We start from the raw sequence: 22,951 nt of genomic DNA, 5'->3' as shown, positions 1-22,951 counted from the left end.
GTTTGAGCATTGGCCTGCTAAACCCAGGGTTGTGAGTTCAATCCTTCAGAGGGCCACTTAGGAATCAGGGCAAAAAATTGGTCCTGCTAGTGAAGGCAGGGGACTAGATTCAATGACCTTTCAAGGTCCCTTCCAGGATATTATAATAATTGGAGATAGCTCCAGGGGTTTGAGTTCTTTGGTATAAGTGGAACTGGAATCATTCCCAGAGACTTTAAGGTCAGAAGCGACCATTATGATCATCTAGTCTGACCTCCTGCACAGTGCAGGCCACAGAATCTCACCCACCTACTCCTGTAACAAACCCCTAACCTATATCTGAGTTATTGAAGTCCTCAAGCTGCAGAGAATCCTCCAGCAAGTGACCTGTGCCCCAGGCTGCAGAGGAAGGCGAAAAACCTCCAGGGCCTCTGCTAATCTGCCCTGGAGGAAAATTTCTTCTGACCCCAAATATGGCGATCAGTTAAACCCTGAGCATGTGAGCAAGGCTCACCAGCCAGCACCCAGGAAAGAATTCTCTGTAGTAACTCAGATCCCAACCATCTAACATCCCATCATAGACCACTGGGCACACTTACCTGCTGATAATCAAAGATCGATTGCCAAATTAAATTGCCAAAAATTAGGCTTCCCCTCCATAAACTTATCAAGCTTCGTCTTGAAGCCAGATATGTCTTTTGCCCCCACTAGTCCCCTTGGAAGTCTGTTCCATAACTTTCTAAGTCTAGCAACCATGATTTTGAGAGGGTTCTAAATATGACAGTTCTCACATTCCTAGCTGGGTGTTCATATTCCTGCAGTCTTGTGATACACAGTAGGAATCTGCAAATTTGACACCATCAGCTCAGGACTGAACAAAGACTGTGAATGGCTTGCCAACTACAGAACCAGTTTCTCCTCTCTTGGTTTTCACACCTCAACTGCTAGAACATGGCCTCATCCTCCCTGATTGAACTGACCTCGTTATCTCTAGCTTGCTTGCTAGCATATATATACCTGCCCCTGGAAATTTCCACCATATGCATCTGAAGAAGTGGGTATTCACCCACGAAAGCTCATGCTCCAAAACATCTGTTAGTCTATAAGGTGCCACAGGATTCTTTGCTGCTTTTACAGTAGGAATTATTTTCCAGAGTGGGAAGTGGCAGAAGAAAAACTGAATCAGGAAAAAAGTTGTGCTTTTCACAGCATTTGGGCATTTCATGAAGCATGCAATCACTTCCAGATTGTGTTTAGAAGCACCAAACAAACAAACATTCTCTACATACAAAGCAGCAAACATGTCAGGGAAACTCTCATCTGTGGCATATAAAAAAGGATGAGAGGACTAGCTAACATTAAATGAAAACATTCTTGCTGCTTCTGCCTAAACCAAAGTCTGAAAAAAAGACAGGCTCTGGTATCAATTGATTATGGAAATTGTGGCATTACAAAAATTTTGCATTATTTTGTTAAATGAAAACAATTTTTCCCTCTTTACACCCAACTGCCATTAGTATAAAACAAAATCAAAAATACACCCCAAAAGAATCTTAATATATGCCACATTGTCTCTAGATACAGGACGTTTAGAGTAAATCAGGTTGTTATGACCAGAAGGGGAAAAGAGTTTGCATTGGGCCCAATCCAGGAAAGAATCTAAAAAACACGCTTAACTTTACGCTCGATTTCAGTGGAATGTAAGGACCATCTTAAATAGTGACTACCTAAATTAGGGTCATGTTTTGAATCTTAGAACCCATCTCAGTTTAATAAATGCTTGCCCTAGTACACAAAGAGCTTGTCTACATCACAAAGTTGCAGCGCTGGTGAGGGGGTTACAGCGCTGCAACTTAGGAGCTGTACACATCTGCAGGGCATCACCAGCGCTGCAACTCCCTGTTTGCAGCGCTGGCCGTACTCCCGTTTTGTCTCGGTTGTAGAGGATCCAGCGCTGGTAATCAAGTATAAACACTTACCAGCGCTTTTCTTGACCTCCGTGGAATAAGCAGGTATCCCAGCATACCTGAGGAAGCGTCTGGTAATCAAGCAGGTCTCCTTCCCTGGTTTGCAGGGGGGTTCGGGGAACGCGAGAGCAAACCGCGGCAAAGCTGGTCTCCTTCCCCGGTTTGCTCTCGCGTTCCCCGAACCCCCCTTGAAGCCGCCCAACAGCGCTGCAGTGTGGCCACATCTAACACCACTTGCAGCGCTGGTTGCTGTAAGTGTGGCCACTCTGCAGCGCTGGCCCTATACAGCTGTACTAATACAGCTGTAACAACCAGCGCTGCAAAATTTTAGATGTAGACATACCCATAAGAGAAATAAGAAGTGTGCACACATTTATCTTGTCTCCCACTAGTTCACTTCTAATGGTTGTTACAATGAGCAACTGAGCTGCAATGATTAGCCTCTCAGAAGAGCAAGGCAATCAAGATGTTCCTTAAAATGTTATATTCCTTTCCCCCTGGACCATCACCACCACCACCACCTCCCCCATTAAAAAAACCACAACCAATGTCCGAAAAAAGGTAGTGACATCGGCTTGCATTCTGGTTCATCCATAGAGCTCTCTGACATTTTCTCAAATATTGCTACACTTGGTAACTGCTGGAAGTCATAATAGGTCTAAAATATTATGACAAGTATTTACAGTATAAGGCTATATCTAGATGTGTATTATACCAAATAAACTAGCACTGTGGTAGGAATGATCTAGTAGACATTTACTGTGAGATCAAACTATAGTGTATTGGTTGTTATGAAGAATCATGGAGTGTTCTGCTTTTGTAGCGACTCTTTTTAGTTTAGTTTAACAACTGATATCCAGCTTTCTGAAGCATTACGAGGCGATGCAGTATTAATATAAAAGATACTCTATTGCACTGATTTCAGTTATCCAGTTTTCTGAACTCAGAGCCAGAGCTGGTCAGAGAATTATTTTCTGAAAAATAAGTGTTCCTTTTGATTTGTTTCACTGAAACACCAGAACTTTTTTTTTTTTTTTAAGTGAAAATTTTTCCACACAAATTTTTTTTTTTAATTTCCCAAACTAACCTTTTTGTATACCAAAAACCAAAATACAAGTTGAGCAGCTTTACTCAATCATTACAGATGATGTCAACAAGTGCCCTTGGGATATGAAAATATAAATGGAAACCTCATCTAAAATTATTTGGAGGGTGTTTTGAATCTTACCCTCTCAACTATTTAGGTGATAGAGTGAAAATACATAGACGGGACCAAAAAAAAAAAAAAAAAAAGATAGCATGCAGAATGCCAGTGAGCCATGCCAAAACTTCTACAGGAAGAAAATGACTTGGTAAGTGTGGTCATTTTAAATAAGAAGAGGGCTAGACTCAATGCAGATTCAGCTGCTACAGAATTCTATTTTCAGGAGGTCACCATTAGCTTTCAACAACCGGTAAAGATCTTGCTGGTAATGCTTTTTGATATGTTGATTTACTCAGGACATAATAAAACCCACATGCAAATTGCAGTAGTTCCAATTACACAGCAAGGTTTAGGAATTCACAGGACAAAATCCTGGTCAGTCTGATTTTTGTAATTAGCTGGAACACACATGCCAGCAAGCCCAAACACTGATAAAATGGCTCAAGAATCAGAGACATCACATAGTTACACATTACACACAAGTCTACTTGCAGTTTTTAAGAAGTTAGTACTGCCCCTTTGGGTATATTTGACTGAGCTGATTTGTAAAATTAGAGTTTAGATTTATAACAAAGTTATAACTGACAAGAACAAGGCCTAGTCTACACTGATTTTTCCCCCCACCCTAGATCACAGCTATAAATCGCTCTCAAAAAGGTGTGAAAAATCCAAACTGATCATGGGTAATTAAGCTTACCTAAGTCCCCCTGCAGACAGTGCTAGGTCTGCAAGAATTCTTCCATCAACCTAGCTAAGGGCTTGTCTACATCAGAAAGTTGCAGCGCTGGTGAGGGAGTTACAGCGCTGCAACTTTGAAGGTGTACACATCTGCAGGGCATCACCAGCGCTGCAACTCCCTGTTTGCAGCGCTGGCCGTACTCCCGTTTTGTCTCGGGTGTAGAGGATCCAGCGCTGGTGATCCAGCGCTGGTAATCCAATGTAAACACTTACCAGCGCTTTTCTTGACCTCCGTGGAAGGAGGAAGCCTCTGGTAATCAAGCTGGTCTCCTTCCCTGCGGTTTGCTGGGTGGCTCCGGGAACGCGAGAGCAAACCGCGGCGAAGCTGGTCTCCTTTCCCGGTTTGCTCTCTAGTTCCCGGAGCCCCGAGCAAGCAGGTCTCCTTCCCTGCGGTTTGCTGGGTGGCTCCGGGAACGCGAGAGCAAACCGCGGCGAAGCGGGTCTCCTTTCCCGGTTTGCTCTCTCGTTCCCGGAACCCCGAGCAAGCAGGTCTCCTTCCCTGCGGTTTGCAGGGTGGCTCCGGGAACGCGAGAGCAAACTGGGAAAGGAGACCAGCTTTGCCGCGGTTTGCTCTCTCGTTCCCGGAGCCACCCTGCAAACCGCAGGGAAGGAGACCTGCTTGCTCGGGGTTCCGGGAACGAGAGAGCAAACCGCGGCGAAGCTGGTCTCCTTCCCCGGCTTGCTCTCTCGTTCCCGGAACCCCGAGCAAGCAAGTCTCCTTCCCTGCGGTTTGCAGAGTGGCTCCGGGAACGCGAGAGCAAACCGCGGCGAAGCTGGTCTCCTTCCCCGGTTTGCTCTCGCGTTCCCGGAACCCCCCTTGAAGCCGCCCAACAGCGCTACAGTGTGGCCACATCTAACACCACTTGCAGCGCTGGTTGCTGTAAGTGTGGCCACTCTGCAGCGCTGGCCCTATACAGCTGTACTAATACAGCTGTAACAACCAGCGCTGCAAAATTTTAGATGTAGACATGGCCTAAGTCTTTTGGAGAGATAACAGGGGGGCAGTACGTACACTGGAGCCCTACAGCAGTGCCCCTGTGGTGCTTTAAATGTAGAGAAGCCCCAAGGTGTTCATTAGGGCGAGAAGTGTGTGTTATTCCAAGAGCAGGCTGGACAGTTGAAGCTCAAAAAAAAGGGAAGTCTGTTGGGGCAGGGGGCTACTACTATCAATTTTATTTCAAAACATTATTTGCAGGTACTTGGATGAACTGAGAAACAGATCAGCAAAGCCAATACATGCAGGACTAATCAGGGTAGGGCAAACGGGGCAGCCACCCCAGGCACAAAGTCATGGGGGCGGAAAAATGCTGGCAGGGGGAAAAACCAGCAGAAGGCACAAATATGCTTGCTGTCACTAGTTGCTAAAATGTCTAGTTACAGCTCTGAATATATGTGTTTGATCTGGGAAGATTATTAAAGGCAGTTGCCTACAGACAGATCACACAACTTTTTATCTATTTGTTTTTTTAAAAAGAAAAAGAGCCAGATGTTTCAGACGAGCTCTCCTGGAGCTTTTATACACACTGTAAGGTCTTTGGGTTTGATTTAAAAGCAGGCATTTCTGAATTAAGAGGGATCGTGATTTCTACTTTAATGTTTCCTGCTTTGATGCAACTCATTATAGCTTTAAATATATATGTTTTCATTGCAGGCTGATTATGATTTTAGATACTTGGCCTACAACCTCAGATATCTCCCCAGCCAAAGTTATAGCTTTGAGAAAGAAGAGACACTCTATATTTCTTGTCAGGAACTGAACACCAAACAAGCATGGACACTTGGCTTACATTACTTGTTTGGCTCAGATCCCATTAAATTGGAGAAAGTGTTGAACCAAGTGGAGAAAAATGCTTTGTGAAACTGCAACCAAGTCAACCAACAGTATTACAAAGTGCTATGCAAAACAACTCTACCATCAAGAGATTCCAGTTAAATATTGGTGCCAAGCATGCTGTTTTTAACCATACAGTTTTATGGGCTTGCATTTTGTTCAGCTGCACGTGCACCTTGGTACATTTCAGTAGAAAGGTAATTAATAAAAAAAGACATTTCTGAGCATAATACAGTGTGGTATTGTTGCCCAAGTTCTACAATTGCTGTTGTAATGAAAAACAAATGCAGTAATACAGGGGTCCCCAATGCAATGACTGCAGAGGTGTCACCGCCGAAAATTGGTGGCATTTCAGCAGTGACGCCTCTGGATGACATAGCTTGTCGGTGGCGACACCTACTGACATTGCCGCTTGGAGGAATTTTGGTGGATGCTTGTCCACCGCCATGGTCCTCCGTGGCTCATTGCCTGGCACCTGCCAGACAAAAAAGGTTGGGGACCAATGCAGTAATTATTGTTCAGATAATTTACTAGAGGTAACCAAGTAAAAAGAACTTCTAATCAGGAAGTGTGTCATAGAATGGAGATATTTTCAGAAGTGTTTTAGTGTAGGTACTTCTCAACCAGGGGTACCGCATACCCCTGGCGGGGCAGGGCACACAGAAGTCTTCCAGGGGGTGCATGAACTCCTCATCTAGATACTTGACTAGTTTTACTACAGGCTACATAAAAAGCACTAGTGAATTCGGTGTAAACGAAAGCGTTATACAATGAGTTTATATACTATACACTGAAATGGTCTATATACTATACACTGAAATGCAAGTACAGTATTTCTATTCCAAATGATTTATTTTAATTATATGGTAAGAATGAGACCACATGCAATTTGTCAGTAGTAGTGTGCTTTGACACTTTTGTATTTTTAGGTCTGATTTTGTAAGTGAGTAGTTTTTAAACTTGGAGTAACTAAGGGGTAGACAAGACAAAAATCACTACTGAAAGTGGTACAGTAGCCTGGAAAGGTTGAGGGCCACTGGCGAAGGCAAGGTTTAACAGAAAATACCTTTTCTGGTCACCCCACACTGGAGCCAGGGGCCACAGTCAGGGCTGGAGTTGGGGCTGGGGCTGCAGCCAGGAGCACAAGGGGCAGGACCAGAGTGGAGCCTGAAGGTAGAACAAGGCTGAGCAGCACTCCCTCCCTAACCCGTTTGGGATGACCGAGGACCCACTGTGCCCACCTCCCCCCCCAAAAAAAGTTTGACCTCCCCCTCCCCCCCAAAGGGCAAGGCCCTACAGTTTGGGGACCACTGCTCTATCACCACCACTAGTTCACCTCTAGAGTTAGCCTTTCCCAGCTGTGCTCTCAATGTGGCTATCTGGCACCTCCAAGAGCAAGCAGACGTTGTACTGAATTCCGAGCCATTTAATCAACAATCAACGTAGTGCTGAAAAACAGCTGCTGCAGCCAGAAAGCCAGCCACACTAGAGTTCCCACCATTGCTAACACTGGTTGACCTGAACTGTGTCAGTAGAATTTTTGGATGAAAAAGCCTTCCTCTAGCCAAGTCGAGACAGCAACTCATATCATTCACTTCTTGGGCAGTGAGGCTGAATTTCCAAGGTGTGAGTGTGCATGCAATATTGCTGGTGCATGAACCATAACCAATGGTCACCTCCAAGTCTCCTTACCACCACCAAGGTTTATCCAGATTCCCCCCCGCCCCACTTTGTGATGGTGTAACAGAGACTGCTTAGCAAAGAGTTCCCATGCTCTGTATCAATAGCTTTCACCTCAGACCTGACAGACTCATTATACTATTAGACAACATCCTGCAGGGTATTTATCCATATTTATCCATTTTTTCATGCTCTGTGTGTGTAATTATATATACACACACACAAACCCTCAATATATGTTCTATTCCATGCATCCGAAGAAGTGGGCTGTTGCCCATGAAAGCTTATGCTCAAATAAATTTGTTAGACTAAGGTGCCACAAGTACTCCTGTTCTTTTATCCATAAAGGGATATTATGGAGGTGTCTACAGAAAGCTTGTAATGATTTGAATCTTGGTCAGCTACAAGAGGTATGTACAGGTCACATTTATATTGAAAGTTTGCTTTGTGGACTGGAGAAGAGCTTAAATCACCAAGTAGTAATGGGCCTCACAGACAGTCCATCCAGACAGGAGGGAGTTGTCACTCCTCCCCAGCCAGCCAGTGAGGTAAAGGAAAGCTGTGAACACAAACAAACAAACAAACCCCTTACCAGTATCAGAGTATAGGGAAGGGCACTCTGGCTCCATTCACTGAGGAAGCCACTTGGGGTGCCACAAGTGCTCTCATGAACATTTTGGATCCTGGTTACTGAGAAGCCAACTATCTTGGCAAGAGAGTAAGGGTTTTTTTAAAAATCCTGTTCCTCCCCACCCCTGCCCAGTTCAGTCTAATAGATGGAAAGGAAACTATTGATAAGCATATGTTCAGCATGTTTTATGGTTTTGTTTTGTATTGTATGGTAACCACTTGCTTTTCCACCACTCTTGTTTCTAGAGAAGTCTTTACTCTCTCTTAAATAAACCTACTTTGTTTTACTCAGAAGTGCCATGTGATTTACAGAAGTGTTATTTCCAGGAAAAACTTGCAAACTGGGATATGATGCTTCTTTAGGCGCAGAGGATCTGGGATTTCTGAGATTAGCTAGTATGAGGAGCTGGATATCACAGGGGAACAAAGGGATTATTCACCTATTGTTAGCCTGCAAGGCAAAGGAAGGGCTGGCATAGCCCAGTGGAGACAGCTTGAGTGGTTGAAGGAGCTGATACCCAGAAGAGTACTCCCTCTCACTAAAGGCAGGAGGTGATACCCAGAGAACACTCGAAGGTGGGCGGGCATAGAAGATGAACACAAGAGGCATCTCAGTAGCCTGTCTGTTGTAGCTCATTGCTCTTCAGAGTAGTCCTGATTCAAGCAATGAATGTTACACTGTATTTGCTATTTTTCACACTATGTTCAAAGAGACAAGAGGGAGGAGGCAATACAGTTTTAAAATACAGTATTTAAAATCAGACCGACTTCTGTTCATGAAAGAGACAAACTTTCGAGCTACGGTGACCCGAAGAAGAGCTCTGTGTAGCTCAAAAGCTTGTCCCTCTCACCCACAGAATTTGGTCCAATAAGAGCTACCACCTCACTCACCTTGTGGCCAGGTCCAGACTAGAGCTTTAAATCGATTTTAAGAGCTTTAAATCGATTTTAAGCTGTAACCGTCCACACTACAGAGTGCATAAAATCGATTTTAAGGGTCCCTAAAATCGATTTTGGAACTCCATCAAAACGAGAGGAGTAACCCCAAAATCGATTTTTTAAAATCGATTTTATGATAGTGTGGACGGCCATCGAAGTTAATGGCCTCCGGGACGTATCCCACAGTGCTCTAGTGGCCGCTCTACACAGGTAAAGGTACTCTTCTGCTGGCCAGGTAAACAGGAAAAGCCCCGGGAACTTTGAAATTCCATTTCCTGCTTGCACAGCGTGGAGCTCTCAGCAGCAGAGAGAACAATGCAGTCTCCTGAAAATAGGAAAAGAGCTCCAGCATGGAGCACACAGGAGTTACAGGATCTGATAGCTGTATGGGGAGAAGAGTCGGTGCTTTCAGAACTGCGCTCGAGCAGAAGAAATGAGAAAACCTTTGAAAAAATTTCTAATGCCATGCGGGAGAGGGGACATACCAGGGACTCGTTACAGTGCCGAGTGAAAGTGAAAGAGCTCCGACAGGCATATCAGAAGACCAAAGCAGCAAAGGGCAGGTCATGCTCTGCCCCCAAAACATGCCGGTTCTACGACGAGCTTAACGCAATATTGGGGAACAGCGCAACGACGAACCCCCCCCTTGTTTGTTGATTCAGAGGTGGGTGTCGTGATTCCTGCAACTACGGAAGATTTATTTGATGGCGATGATCAGGATGATGAGGACCAAGAGGAGGAGGCTCCAGCAGAGAGCACAGAGCATTTTATCCCCCCAAACAGCCAGGATCTTTTCCTCACCCTTACTGAGGTTCCCTGCCAGCCATCTCAAGGCAGTACTCAGAAAATGAAGCTGAGGGACCGTCCTCTGGTGAGTGTAATTTTTTTTACCTTTCCTAAAACACTGACCCATGAGGTGGTTTTTAGAAAAGTCTCCATCCTGCTTGTTGGGGGAATGCGAGAGCAAACCGGGGAAGGAGAGTAGCTTCGCCGCGGTTTGCTCTCCCGTTCCCCGAACCACCCAGCAAACCGCAGGCAAGGAGACCTGCTTGTTCGGGGAACGCGAGAGCAAACCAGGGAAGGAGACCAGCTTCGCCGCGGTTTGCTCTCCCGTTCCCCGAACCACCCAGCAAACCGCAGGCAAGGAGACCTGCTTGTTCGGGGAACGCGAGAGCAAAGCAGGGAAGGACAGTAGCTTGATTACCAGTACAATCTACTACAGGGATTACTAGCCATTATTAACTTCCCATTTTCTCCGGACAAGGTCTGTGTGCTTCCCTGACCTGCGTCTGAGCAGAACTCTCTGTCCTCAGCCACAAGCAATAAGTATTAAAGGAATCCTAAGGTGACCTTGTGGTAAAGTAAAATGTTCAAGGTTCGGTAACAGGCACAGGTCAGTGAGGAGAAAGACTGTATGAATGGTTGTGTGAAATGTGTCTCATGATTCTTTTATCACTCTTTCCAAACCCCACCCCCCCACACACAGCTGCACATTTCTCCAGCCTCCCTCTCGCTTCTCATCCACGTGGGGGGGGTATCATAAGAAGACTGAGGAAAAGGAGGACGCGTGAGGACATGTTCACCGAAATTATGGCAGTGACCCGTACAGAGAGAGCTCAGCAGGGAGACTGGAAGCAATTGGTCGCAAAGTACAGGGAGGCTGCCAGTCAACGCGAAGACAGGAGGGACGCCAAAAATGATGTCAGGTGGCAGGAAGATCAGCGCTGGCGAGCAGCAACTCTGGATCTTCTTCGTGATCAGACTGACATCCTCCGTGATATGCTGCAAGAGCTCCGTGGTTTCAGAATGCCCCTACAGCCCGTGTATAACCTCCCTCAGTACTCACCCTGTCCCACACCTTCCAGAACCAGGCGTGTAAGAACGCGTGGGGGAAGGCTCTCTACACCAGCCCCCTCCACTGCTGCGGACACTCCAACCAGAAGGCTTTCATTAGATTGAAAAGCCCTGTGTGTCCTGTTTTTTCCCTCCTCTAATGATCCAAACTTCTCCCATGGCACCTTTGCCTATTTTTACTCTCAGGTCATGCTATTAAGGAAGTGTGACTGTAGTTTGGTAATGAACTGAAGCAAGCAGCTTTGGAAAGCTGCACGGAAGCTAGTTATCAGCATCAGGATTTGACAATTGGGGATATGGGTAATAAAGGGAAAACAAAGAAAGCAGCCATACCATACCCTGGTCCATGAGAATTCTTGTTCTGTCTACTCTGATGCACTTTCTTCTTTCAAACCTCCCTCCCCCTTCCTCCAAACCTCCCTCGCTCCGTCCCCCATAGAACGCTGAGTTATGAAATTTCAAGCACAGTATTGTAACAACAAGCATGATGCTTGATTGATGAAAGGATCTGATTTTAAATAAAGAACACAATTCTTTAACACATAGTAGTAACTTTATTTTCAATAAAAAAGCAGTTAAGGAAGGTTGCAGGTCCTGTGCCTAGCAGCAGACGGAAGCAGCTAATGGTGGAGGTAGGTAATAATTGGGAAATACAGAATTATATGTTTTCCAATGGACAGCTCTCGCAAGTAACCTAAGCAAGCAATTGAGGAATGCTGCAGGCAAAGTATCTTGCAGCAGCAACACCGCATAGCCGGGGAGGGCAGCAATCAATTGAAAGGAAAATCAGCATTCAAACTGTACCCTGGCCCATGAGGAAGCTACTTTTCAGTGCTTCTCTGATGCGCACAGCATCCTGGTGAGATCTTCTAATTGCCCTGGTGTCCGGCTGCGCATAATCAGCGGCCAGGTGGTTTACCTCAGTCTCCCACCCCGCTATAAAGGCCTCCCCCTTGCTCTCACAGAGATTGTGGAGCACACAGCAAGCAGCAATGACAAAGGGGATATTGGTTTGGCTAAGATCTGAGCGAGTGAGAAGCGTTCGCCATCTCGCCTTAAGCCTGCCAAATGCACATTCTACCACCATTCTGCACTTGCTCAGCCTGTAATTAAACAACTCCTGAGCACTGTCAAGGCTGCCTGTGTATGGCTTCATTAGCCAGGGCATCAAGGGGTAGGCTGGGTCCCCAAGGATAACTATAGGCATTTGGACATCTCCAACTGTTATTCTCTGATCAGGGAAGTAGGTCCCTTGCTGCAGCCGTTTAAACAGTGTAGTGCTCCTGAAGACACGTGCGTCGTGAACCCTTCCTGGCCATCCCACGTGGATGTTGGTGAAACGTCCTTTGTGATCCACCAGGGCTTGCAGAACCATCAAAAAGTACCCCTTGCGGTTAATGTACTGGGCACCCTGGTGTTCCGGTGCCAAAATAGGGATGTGGGTTCCATCTATGGCCCCCCCACAGTTAGGGAATCCCATTGCAGCAAAGCCATCCACAATGGCCTGCACGTTTCCCAGAGTCACAACCTTTCGAAGCAGCAGCTTAATGATTGCTTTGGATACTTCCAGCACAGCAGCCCCCACAGTAGATTTGCCCACTCCAAATTGATTCCCGACTGACCGGTAGCTGTCTGGCGTTGCAAGCTTCCATATGGCTATTGCCACTCGCTTTTCCACTGTGAGGGCTGGTCTCATCCTGGTATTATGCCGCTTCAGGACAGGAGAAAGCGAGTCACAAAGTTCAAAGAAAGTGCTCTTACGCATGCGAAAGTTCCGCAGCCACTGCGAATCGTCCCACACCTGCAGGACTATGCGGTCCCACCAGTCAGTGCTTGTTTCCCGTGCCCAAAAGTGGCGCGGAACGGGTAGAACCTCACCCATAACCGTCAGGAGCTCCAACGTGCAGGGGCCCGGGGTGTCAGAAAACTCGTTCTCCAGTTTGTCATCGCTGTCGTCCCCGCATTCAAGCATTCTCTCTTGCATTTCTGCATCATGGGTCAGCAGTGATAGAACGAGAATGCGTGAATTATTTACAGCATTCGCGATCAAGGACAAGAGCAGACCTGGATCCATGCTTGCTGCAAAATGGCGTTTCCCTCACTGCAGCCAGTAAAAACAGCGCGAACTGACTGTGTGCCGTTTACAGGAAGGGGGGGGGGGGCTGTACCCAGAACCACCCAGGACGGGGACTTTGATCCCATCATGCACTGGGCTAGTAACCCATAATTCCAAAGGGCAGGGACCCGTGCAGGAACTGTGGGATAGGTACCCAGAGTGCAACGCTCAGGGAAAACATGGACGCCAGGGAACATGGACGCTCAACATCGATGTAAGTAGCCCTAGTGTGGACGCGCAAAATCGATTTTATAAAGCCTGCTTTATAAAATCGATTTTAATAACATCGATTTTACCCTGTAGTGTGGACGTGGGCTGTGTCTCTGATATTCTGGAACCAACGTGGCTACAACATCATCACTGTTCAAAGCTTGTTCATATCCATATTGTAACAAGTTTGTCTGGAAGGTATTTGCTAATAAACTGGTCATCTGTCCGACTAACTAGGGGGTCAGACTGTTCCACCTCTGTAACGAGCAACCACAAAGACTCCTTACTCACAAACAGCCACAAGCCTTGGGCAAGAAAATTCCAGTTTACACAGAGTTAGCCAGACTATGCAGCAGCCTTTCAGGGAAGCACTATACCCTTTGATATTTTCAGTTGATTGTTTTAGCCTAACTAGACAGAGATCTCTCAAGCAACATTGCTCCTTCTTCCTAAATCTAGCAGCTCTCCTTGTGAAGAGGTTTTCCTGAATTTTCAGCTGTTTCTTTTACTGTTATTGTATTACTTCTAGCTACACACTGTGGTACCACCCTCATGATTTCCTAGACAAATTTTTCCAACTTTTAATATTAAAAGTAATTCTGTAGCTAATGATACATGGGTCTTCCACTCAAGACATATTCATGGAACAAACCATCATTTATTAGGATTTAAGTAATTCATGTAACTTCAAGAACCAAGATTTAAGTGAGAACTTAAGTTTCAAGTATTATTTATCATAGATCAATTAGTTCTAGGAAGCCAGAAGACTGAAGATGGTAGTGCTGCACTGTTCTCAGAACCATTAACAACAAAAAAACCCTACAACCTTGAATTCTTGCTAGTGATATCGCCATTATTTTAATTGTTTGCTATTATTGCCTGTTTGACACTCCGTATATCCCTCCCCCACTTTTTTTATCCTAATGGTTCATTCATATTTTTGAGACTCTAATCTTTTCTCCTCCAGAGCACCCAGATTCAACCCTTACCCCAAAACCTAGTGCCACATTTCTATCTGCCAAAAATACTTACTTATTTTGTTAGGGCTTATCTACATGGGGAAAGAGAGCCCATAATAAGCCAGCTCAGAAAAACTATTGTACACTAGCTCCACATGTGAACAATCTTGCTCTGCAGAAGGTATGTCTACATCGCAATTAGGAAGTGTGACTGCAGCACAAGATATGAGCTAGCTTTGATCTAACCAGATCAACCTAGTTTAAGTAACAACTGCAGCAGTAAAGCACCCGCTTGAGTATGTACCCAAGGTCCCCAGGGAGTGCAGCTAACCCATACAGCTGCAGTTCCACTGCTATTGTTAATTGAGGTAGCTTTGATCTACTGTGACCACAGCTAACTCAAGTATGTTTATTACTGCACATGCAGTCACAACAGACTATTACAGTGCAGACATGCCCTACAAGTGCCTTTGTGTAGTTTAGGAAGGATTAACCTTGAACACAAAGAGACACTCTTAAATGCAGAATAAGTGTCCACATGGGGAGTTAAAACAGAAATCAACTATATCCCACTAGCTTCCCACCCTAGTTATTTCACACTAACTTCCCCATGTAGACAAGCCCCCACTGCAAGATTTTAAGTTCAGTTATGCCAGTATTGATGTGAAACAACCCCACCAGGCTACAAAAGCCTATGTAGGGTGTTTCAGAGCATTTGATGCCAGGTCCTTAATAAAGGAATGTTCCGATAACCTCTAATAGTTTATTATACTAAACTATCAGCTCCGGTTTTTTTAAGCTACATACAGACCACTCTCCCATAAAATAAAACAAGGAAGTTTGTACTTTTGCCTCTCTGGCACAAAAACTTTTGGAGCAATAGGACTGAGAAGACAGAAGCTGTGTTACTTACCTTGCACAGTAACCGGAGTTTTGAGATAGGTTTCCCTAGGAGTGCTCCACCAAAAAGCGTATTTACACCCATGCACTCTTGGCTGGAGATTTTCCATCAGCAGTGTCCGTAGGCCTGTGCATGGCCCTAGATATCCTTATGCTTTGACATGAGGGCATATTAGGGTAGGGGAAGAGAAGAGGAGGGAAGAGAGGTGGATCCACCACCTCTCCAATTTCCCAGGTCCAGTGCAAAGATTCTGAGGCAGACAAGAAGGAGGGCAGGTAGTGGAGAACCACACACACACACACACACACACACACCTAAGAGAACTTGTGTACTATACAAGGTAAGTAAGCTCTTCAAGTAGTGTCCCTATGGGTGTTCCATCACAGGAGATTCTCAAGTAGTTCCTCAATTACAGAAGAGGGTGCAGAAGTGATGGATTCAGTACAGACTGAACAACAGCATCACCAAAAGCCACATCAGCTCTGGAAGCAGGCACAATGGCTTTGGGCTGGGGGGGGGGGGGGAAGTACATCTATAGACCAGCTGGCTGCTCTGTAAAATGTCCAAGAGATACAGACTGAGCCCTAGTCGAATGGAGCCTTGCATGGACACCTCAGAATCAGATCAGGCGTCAAGCCCTAAGTTCATCAGAGGGGCAAGTGGTGCTAGTACTGCCAGCTGAGTGGGTGCCAGGGGCTGGGGAAAGATCCAATAATCACATCAGTAAGGCAATCAAGTCTTGTTTGGCTGGTGAGATTGTACCAGTTGGAATGAGGAACTGGTGACTGGTTTGATACTGGAGGGTAGACAGATTCTGGAAGGTAAGTTAGTAGCAGCAGGGAGTGTCTCATTACCCTGAGGCAAAAGTGACTCAGATTCTTCCAGGATCCAAAGATCCTCCCAGCAAGAGCCTGGATGGTACAGGATAAGTATGTCAGGTGGTGCTGGAGACTGAAGTGTGACCTTGATGCCCTTTTCTGCTGGCAGTAGAAGGTGGTACGGACAAGGATTTCAGATTAACCTTAGAGCCCTTGTGCTTTGGTGTTACTGAGTCTGGTGCCAGCTGTTTAACACATGGCTTCTCAGTACACAGGTGGTTTTTCTAGCCAGTACTGAGGAGCAGAGCCTTCCCTCCCCCCAGTAGTACCCTTAGGGGGAAACATGATGTCTTCTGAAATCCAGACCAAGAGGGTGACTTTCCCCTTCTTATCCTGTTCTGAGGAAAGGGCTCTTTCTTTTTCGATGGTTTGCAGCAGGGGTTGGCACCTGCAGCTCCAGAGCTGTTTTTTGAGGGGGTGTGAGGTGCAGGCTGTGGCCAGGAAGTGTTTACCACAGGCTGCTCCTGGCCAGCGACTGGCATCTCTGCATGCCCCTTGGGGAGACAGGAGCAGCAGGTCTCAGTGCACTGCCTGTGCCTGCAAGCATCACTCCTACCAATGGGAGCTGCGAGGACTGTGCTTGGGGTGGGGGCAGCACACGGAGCCACCCCCCTGCACCAGGGGCGCACAGACATGACAGCAGGCAGTCTACCTGAGCCTTGCTGTGCCGCTGGTTGGGAGCCCCCTGTAGTAAGTGCCTCCTGCCCAGAGCCTGCACCTTGCACCCCCTCCTGCACCCAAACACCCTGCTCTAGGTCAGAACCCCCTCCTGCACCTAAACTCCCTCCCAGACTGTGCACGCACACACACACCCTGCACCCCAATTACCTGCCCGGAGCCCTTTCCTGTTTATATTCAAATTAAAAACAGCTCATTACAAAAGCAACAACAGAGGAGCCCACTGCAGGATGTTAGTCTTGAGTCCTGCTTGAAAATGAAAAATCACAACATATTTACCAAACATTGGACATCTTTAGAGTTGCTCAACAGCAGAAGTTGCATTCAAAGTATTGGTGAGTAGTAATAACTTTAATATGTTCAATCATTATTAGTAGATAAATTCTAACTCTACAAGTAGCTTAGCGGATGCATCTCTCGAAATATTTTGGTCAAAGACAAAAACAGCTGCTCTTCTTTGAAAGTTTGCTGACCCTGGTCTAGGGGGAACCACAGGGTCTTTGCTTACTGTTGCAGCAGCGACAGTCATGAGGGTTCTCTAGGCAACTGAATCAGATGTACACAGGGTGACTGACATCATGGGTTTCAGGGAACGTTTCATTAACGGGAGTTTAGCCTGTTCTCCCTCTGGTTTTTTTAAGATATGCTTTTGAATGCTAAACAGCTCTTACACTTTGAGGGGATAAAAGTCTCTCCCAAGCAGTGGAGGCAGCTTGAGTGTCCAGCACTGAGGGGGAAAAGACCTATAGCAGGGTTTAAGCCCATGGATCTTGGGCACAACCTGTTACTCAAGGCTGTGGGATGAGACCCAAGGCAAAAAAATCAGGCATACAAATGAAGATAACCCTCCCCTCAACTTGTCCCCTCCCCTAAAAACTACAAACTGTGCTAAACAACAACACAAAATTAGTAAAAATAGAAAGAGGTAGCAAGCCACATGGCTAGATAACAGACACACTGATACTCCTTATCAAGCCACAGATGGTTGAGAAGGACCTGGGAGTGGCAGTATCCCCACCTCTCAATACCAGAGAAGATCATCATCTAGGGTGCAGTTGCAGACCACTGACACTGCTGAAGAAAAATCTCCAATCAAGAACACAAAGGGGCCTACGTATCCTGCAGTAGAGCATGCACAGGACACTACTCAAAGAAGAAATTAAAGCGATTCCAGTGATGAGGGGCCACTCGACTAGTCTACCTTCTGCACCACAGTTCCTGCCTTCACCTTTATGGCCACATATAACCCTGCCCAGACTAATCTCTGCTCTCATCCTTTCCTCCTGTTGGCTGCACTCTTCTCCTAAAGAAGATCTGCAAAGGAAATGGGCACAAGCCAGAAACCAGGCTTGGGCTCTTTTTGTTGCTTTATACATTATATAAAGGCCTGACGGCCGTGGAGGAATCTTAAAATTCCTCAGGAGTTCATTCTACATCATAAATAATTGGGGGAGGGGGGGGAAGAGGAGGAGAAGAGAGAGAGAGAATATCATAAGCCTGAAGTTGGTTGTTGTTTTGGATTTGTTTTAAGATGCACATTCAATATTCAGGTCCTGTCCAAGCTAAACAGACTTGAAGACTAATGAGATGATGATATCTCCAGGATGTGAAAATTAAGTGGTTGAGAAGAGAGGATTTTTTGAGCTGTTTTTAAAACTCAACTTGCAACAATTTAACTAAATGGATTTAAAGATATTTGGATAAACTGATGCAAATCCCTATGGAGCTCAAATTTGGTTTACGAGCCAAAGTCAATACAAGCCAGTTGTAAACCAATTTAAGTGTCACAGAAGGGTTCCCCTCCATGGGAATTTCCCAAATTAACAGTAATTCCATTTCAGAACAGAAAGTAGAAATTTCTAAGTTGCCCACAGAAGAGAAATTCCAGGAAAAAGAAAGTTATTCTATTTAGAAAGTTTCAAAATAGAAAATTCTACCTGGCTGATGTGGAGATAGGAGCTCTGGAGCATGGTTTCTAGACTGCTGGGATTCTGGTAGTTCAGGGAGCCAGCTGACTCAAGAGCTGGAGAGCCTAGCAGCCCTGAGAGTCTCAGCTCCATGACAGCCTGCTGAGCTTGCAGTTTTCCATTGGATATTCATCAAAATTGACATAGTCCCATGGAACATGTTAAGTTAGATGAATCTCCATTTTCCCCTCCCAATGGAAAAAGTGTTCCACTGGAAAAATTTCTGATCAGCTCTAGCCTCCACAAAGCCATTACTTTCAAACTCGGATTGAAGTGAAATAAGTGTTAACAAAAATGACCGATTAATTGTGGAGAAAGGAAGCTTTTTGCTGAAGCTTCATCACCTACAACTCTCCAGTTAAGGACTGAGGGAACAATTATCTCCTCCAAGAACCTCAGCCAGTTCTCCATCAAGACCAGGAGAAGCTACATTTAACACTCCATGTGTTTCTAAAAAGGTAAAAAAAACAAGCAGAAAATTAGGACACCCCAAAAACATGCCTTTCAGGGCTTTATACATCATAAAGTAAAATAAGGCACAAGCCACATTTTCTGAAAATTATTTGCGTGTAAAGTTTAAATGCCCCTTTCATTATCTTTGTTCCACATAAAAAAACAATTTGTTATGCCTCCCTTTGAACTTGAAGTCTCCTCCTTGAAATCATTCCTACTTGAAGCCTCCACAAAGCAGGCCAGTATTAGTGCTTCTCAACATCTACCGGAGGATTGACGCTGTGGCAACTGATGCATTGGCAGTCAACTTAGCGGGTCTAGTGAAGACCCACTAAACCAGGGGTCTCAAACTCAATTTACCTTAGGGCCAGTGCTAGTTCTCAAGTCCTCCCACAGGGCCAATAATGTCACTCATTATGCCCAGACCCTCCTCTGCCCCCTAAAAAAAAAAAAAAAAAAAACAAAAAAAAAAAAAAAAAAAAAAAAAAAACGCTTCTACTCCCCCCCACCTGCCCAAGGCTCTGAGAGGAAGTTTGGGGGCAGGAGGGGGTATGTTGGAAGGGGTGCAGGCTCTGTGAGGGAGTTTGGGGATGGGGTGCTGCACTTACCTGGGACTCCAAGGCATGGCAGGCCGGGGCAGGGGAGAGACACTCTGCACACTGCTGCCCCCAGGCACTGCTCCCACAGCATCTCATTGGCCGCAGGGACACTGGGGGGAGGCACAGCCCAGCCCTGTCCCTCAGGGAGGGGCCGGCAGCCATTGGAGAGAGCAGGCAGACACCGCTCAGCTCCGCTGCACTGCCAGGGCCCCCGGGGGAGCACCTGGGGGTGGCAGGTGGGGATAAGAGAGAGACCCATCCCGAAAACTGCTGGAGCACCACGGGCCACACTGGGGAGGTTTGCAGGCTGCAGATGGTCTGTGAGCTGGGAGTCTGAGACCCCTGCGCTAACTTGACCACTGATCTCTCTCCCGTCAACTCCTGTATTCCACCTGATTGAGAAGAGTAAGGGGAGTCAATGGGAAAGTGCCTCCCGTCAACATCGCATAGTGCTGACCCTGCGGTAAGTAGATCTAAGTTATGTCAATTTGAGTTATGCTATTCATGTAACCCAAATTGTGCAGCTTAGATTGACTTTTCCCTTTAGTGCTGATAAGGCCTTAGAGTTGTCAATTCAGTTCTGAAGGTCCTGGGTTCAAACCCTACCATTAGCTAAGGGCTAGTCTACATTGGCAGTGCTTTAACATGGCTTGTGTTGTTGCGGTGCAGTTCTCCCAGCGCTCTTGGGAAAAAAAAAAAAAATACCCACACACAAACCACCTCCACAAGAGGCAGAGCTACCAGTGCTGGTGCACTGTTTACACTGGTGCTTTACAGGGATGAAACTTGCTGCGTGCAGAGAGGTGTTTTTTCACAACCTGAGCGAGAAAGTTGCAGCACTGCAAATTGCCAGTGTAGACAAGCCCTAAGATAGTGGTTGTCACAGTAACTTCTCTGCTGCAGAGTGAGCAGAGAACTAACTACTGATAAATAAAATCAAACAAAACAAATCTTCCCCACTGACATTCACCAAGCACCCCACATTTCTTCTCCAACAAGAAGCTGAGAGCCACATCTGTCCCATGAAGTGGACCAAGAGACCACACTCCCACCCTGTTTGTCCAGTATTGTGCTCTGCTATATTCAGGGCTCAGTTTAGTTTAAAGTATGTCAGGTTCTTTTGGACAAAAAAATAAAAAATAAAAATAAAAAAAATGAAGTGTGAATTGCATTTTGCAGTATTAGGTATATCTATAGCAGTACACAGATTATCTCTTATCTAAACTACAGTTATTCTAAGTGGCCCTTTTAAAACACATTTTACATGGGTTCAGCCCAAAAATTTAAAATGATCACATCTATCCCATCCTACTGTTAAGGATATTTGTGATAAGTATATTCTGGACCTTCTTTTCTGAAGCACCTACAGCATTTCAAATTAGCTACTAACCCTTGATCTCACACTATAAACAAGCCCTTTAGAAAAATCTCAATTGCATTGTGTCTACATTGATTAAAGCTTGAAGCCTAGTGACCTCACATGGTATTAACTTCTCCCATGCACCAAGAGCATTCTGCTTTTCTACTCAATTACCCCCTTCTGTGCAGAGCCACCACTACCCAGTGAGCATGTACAATGGACTTCTGCTTCATTACACTAACCAGCAGCAGGATTGGAACAAACAAGCTAATTTATCAGGACTGAGCTAGCTTTCACTACTCTGAAAAAAGTTTGTTGGTGGTGGGCTTAAGTTATTCACAGCCATATCAATGTTAGGTAGAAGTCATAACTTCAGACAGACAAGGTGTTGCTACTGACATAAACATGTATATTATGTTAACGAGACACCTGGGGTGATTTCAGTACAGTTACAATTTCCTAAGATTAAGTCAAAAATCCCTTCCAATCACCAACAGCTGCACTTCTTTGGACAGAAGACATTGTATAAGAGATCCCCATTCCCTGTGTGTATATAAAAAAGGTGTTCTTTATTTTTGCAATTATGATAGGGCCTAGGGACTCCTCTCCTCCTCCTGCAACAGATCCTGGGGCCCTTTTGTGCTGGAGACAGTATAAAAATATGGAAATATCATCCCTGTTCTGAAGAGACTACCATCTAAAAGAAAATAAAGGGTGGAATGGGAAGGGAAAGAGGCCCAGATGAGCTGTCTTGCCCAAGACTACATAGCAAATCAGTGGTACATCAAGTAACAGAGCCCAGATGCCCTGACTCCTATGCCAGTGCCACTTCCATGGGACAACACTTTTTAAATTATAATTATAAGAGTAATTTTTTGCCACTTTTTAACCTATTAGCACCACACAGTTAAGTGAATAGATTCATTCCACTCTAGCTCAAAGATCAAAATTGTTAATTAAGTTCCATCCGTTTTCATGCTTTAACCATCCAAGACCCATGCATCTATATGGTTCCACAAATCAAGGCAATGCAGGAAAAGGCACTCTCCTGTGCTGGAGACACGAGTGTCATGGCCATGTTTTGATAGCAACTCCAGGCAGCAATAGTAACTCCATAATTACAGTTGTAACTTGTTTTCCATTGCAAGCCTGAGTTGGGGCTGTCTGCTAGGTATTTCATATCTTGTCAAGATTCTCCTTGATATGGGAAAGATACAAGATTGATCAGTGCCTTAATGGGTCTACTAGTTGAACATTATTCCCTAAGATTTCTCCAATAAAATAAGATCCACTCTCCAAGCATAACTGAGTCCAGCACCCCACAACAGGCGATCTGCTTATGAGATTCTCACTCAGAACCACCACCACCTATGATAGGTTCATCATTAAGACACTGTCCACTGGATTTAGAGAATGCACTTATTGTTGGCTTTATACATTGGAACTGAACCATACCAATCAGTCATATAAACAAGACCAGATATAATGTCCCAAGAAAAGGAACAAGAATACATTGTTCAATATTTGTAAAAAGTGACCGGGGGGCAGGGAAAAAGAGGAAGAGAGAATAAATTAGGGACATAGACTCCTGTTACGTGGTGTGGAAGGGAGTCAATGCAAAGGGGGGGGGAAGCGGCATGGGTAGAGGGAAAACTGCTCCATACTATCATTACCCTGCAACATTGTCATATGGGGACTACATGCAGTTGTATACAGCTGAGTTCTTGCATAACTGCAGCCATAGATGGTAGAAGGGAGAAGTTGTCTAGGCAAATCAGCCATTCTGCACAGCATGCTCTCTTCAGAGTACATGTTTAGAGGATTTTTGGTATCCTAAGTTACTGCTCACAGATCAATAGTAATAAACTACTCCCAACGTGTTTACAAACAAAACAAAGGATATAGACTGGTGGGGTTCCCAGTCAGTGTCAACACTGAGGTACAAGAGCCTTTTGTACGGTTTCTGACAGAAGGGGTTTCAGATGGCTTTTCATAGGAAGTACAGAAA

At 45.3% G+C, this 22,951-nt stretch overlaps 1 protein-coding gene and 1 long non-coding RNA gene across 3 annotated transcripts in view; one reads left to right on the top strand and one right to left on the bottom strand.

The window, feature by feature from the left end:
* LOC115655863 (protein wntless homolog) overlaps positions 1-22,951 on the bottom strand; it is a 143,599-nt gene that overhangs the window by 41,482 nt on the left and 79,166 nt on the right. The window lies entirely within an intron of this gene.
* LOC115655864 lies at positions 1,757-16,436 on the top strand. Its single transcript, XR_004001528.1, has 3 exons — positions 1,757-1,767; positions 7,010-7,017; positions 16,359-16,436. It is a non-coding gene; the product is annotated as an uncharacterized LOC115655864 (long non-coding RNA).

This window comes from Gopherus evgoodei, chromosome 8 (genome assembly GCF_007399415.2).
Source record: "Gopherus evgoodei ecotype Sinaloan lineage chromosome 8, rGopEvg1_v1.p, whole genome shotgun sequence".
Classification (NCBI taxonomy): Eukaryota; Metazoa; Chordata; order Testudines; family Testudinidae; genus Gopherus; species Gopherus evgoodei.
The sequence above is the reverse complement of the archived record's forward strand: the minus strand, read 5'-3'. Positions and strand labels throughout refer to the sequence as shown.